We start from the raw sequence: 2,732 nt of genomic DNA, 5'->3' as shown, positions 1-2,732 counted from the left end.
ACAGCTTGGGGAAAAAGCTCGTCCCAGCTGATGGACTGGCCGCTCAGCCAATCAGTGAATGAAGCAGCCCCCCCCCCCCCCCAGTCACTGACTAGCTGAGCAGCCAGTCCGTCAGCTGGGTTTTGACGTGTGCAGCTGAAGAGGTATGGGGAGAGGTGAGTTAATACTCTTTGTTATGCTGGGTTTACACGAAACGATAATTGGCCCGATCGTACAATTAACGATGTCGGAGTAACGATTTTTTTTCATAACGATCAGCGTTTAGACGGTACGATATATCTTACGGAAAAATCGTTTTGCGATCGCGTGCCCGCAGCATTGATTGGCTGAAGAGGGGAGCCGGAAATTTCAAACGGCTCCTCTTCAGCCAATCAGTGCTGAAGAGGAGCCGTTTGAAATTCCCGGCTCACCTCTTCAGCCAATCAATGCACTGAAGAGGGGAGCCGGGGATTTCGAAGACCTGCTACGCGGAGCAGGTAACGTATGCTCGTGGCGGGGGTGATCGGAGCGGCGGCGGCGGGGGTGATCGGCGGTGGCGATCGGGGCGGTGGGGGTGGCGATCGGGGTGGCGATCGAGCCGGCGCAGGGGCTGTGGATGAGCGGGGGTCTGGGCTGCGGATGAGCGGGGGGGCCGGGCTGCGGGTAGCGGGGGCCGGACTTTCGCGCAACGACTGTTTACACGGAACGATCGGCGAATTTTTTGCGGATGACGAACGACGATTTAAGAACAAGATAAAAGATCAAAATGAACGATTTCTCGCTCGTCGTTCGATCGTTCTCTGTGTTTACACGTACGATTATCGTTCGAATTCGATCGTTATCGTGCAAATTCGAACGATAATCGTTCCGTGTAAACCCAGCATTACTTTCCCCATGTCCCTGCCTTTTTTTTTTTTTTCCAATCAACTGGTGTCAGCTCCAGAGATTTGTAATTTACTTCTATTAAAAAAATCTCAAGTTTAAATAGAAGTAAATTACAAATCTCTGGCACTTTCTGACACCAGTTCATTTGAAAGAAAAAAATTTTCACTGGAGTTGCCGTTTAAGCATTTTATGTTGCTCTAGTCTAGAAAGTGTCCAGTTTCTTAGACTGCATTCACACGTCCCCACAATTTTAGGGACCATTTAAGTGAATGCAGCCATTTACATCATCCATGCCGTCACCCGCACCGCAAAAAAATAGGACATGTCGTAGTGCGGTTCGCAGCACGGATCCCCCCACCCCCCGCTGAAGAGATGACAGGAGAGCATGCTGTGCTACTCACCTATTTCCCGTGCTGACCGGTGTACAGGTTCACCAGAAGTTGCCGTGACTACGCTGCCTTCTTCTCCCAGCAGCGTAGTCCTAGCCACTTCCGGTGAACAGGTGAGTAGTAAATGCAATGACAGGAGAGCACATGATGCTCTCCTGTCATCTCTGCAGGCAGGGGATCTGGCTAGGGGATCTAGGCCGTGATCCTCCTCTGGATCGCTGCTTTGGATCGCGTGAATAAGCCCCTTCTGTATAACCCAAACGTACATATTATTCTATCATGTGGTACAAGCTGGATCCTAAAAGTTGTTATATATTCAGATTAATAATGTGATATTATGGGCCCTGTCACCCATGCAGTGGATATGGCCCCATACACACATCTGTAGGTGTTACACATCATTGTGCATTGATGTCCCCTGACAGTGGGTCCCTGCAGTTACTGAAACGTTTGTAATACTGTCTACGGTTCCACAATTACAGACAGGGTTACTATGTGTGACTGGGACCTAAGGATGCAGGATACACACATACAGGATCTGCTGCAGATTTGCAGATATCAATGTAACTAAATGCATCAATCTGCAGCAGATCCTGGATGTGTGGTTGCATCCTTGAATTGGAGTATTGATATGTCTATAAAAACTTCCCAGAGTGAATCACAAGCGTCCCGCTTTGACTGTCCAAAAAGTTGGGAGGTATGCTTTCTGTGGCTTAAAGGGGTCCTCCAGCTATTTTTCCTTTTAAATCAACTGGTGTCAGAAAGTTATACAGATTTGAAATTTACTACTATTTAAAAATCTCCAGTCTTCTAGTACTTATTAGCTGCTGTATGTCCTGCAGGAAGTTGTGTATTCATTCCAGTCTGACACAGTGCTCTCTGCTGCCACCTCTGTCCATGTCAGGAACTGCCCAGAGCAGGAGAGGTTTTCTATGGGGATTTGCTGCTGCTCTGGACAGTTCCTGACATGGACACAGATGGCAGCAGAGAGCACTGTGTCAGACTGGAGAGAATACACTTCCTGCAGGACATACAGCAGCTGATAAGTACTGGAAGACTGGAGATTTTTTAATAGAAGTAAATTACAAATCTCTGGTGATCTAAAAGGTTTTTTTTATCCCTTTTAATGTAACTTTTCTGTTTGTATAGCTGTGTAAGGTTTTTTATATCAGCATTCTGGACCAAGAACAGAGAAAATACTATAATAGCAATGAGGCTTCCAGTATATTATAGGTCACTAATATATATATTATATCTATCGGCCAAGAAATAAGCGCTTCCTCGCCACTCCCTATATAACGTGCTTACACATATAACCGCATCACGCACCAGGTATACGTAAGCGCATAATTCACACTAGGCAACAAAGCGCAGAAGCAGAGGGTGAGGTGAGCCGTACCTCACTCTCCTATTCACATCACCGTCTCTACTCTACTATTGGCTGCTCTTATTCAGACGTTCTGCCTTAGCCGCATCCGG

The sequence above is a fragment of the Dendropsophus ebraccatus genome, chromosome 3 (assembly GCF_027789765.1).
Source record: "Dendropsophus ebraccatus isolate aDenEbr1 chromosome 3, aDenEbr1.pat, whole genome shotgun sequence".
NCBI classification, from domain to species: Eukaryota; Metazoa; Chordata; class Amphibia; order Anura; family Hylidae; genus Dendropsophus; species Dendropsophus ebraccatus.
This window is presented reverse-complemented; position numbering follows the sequence as displayed.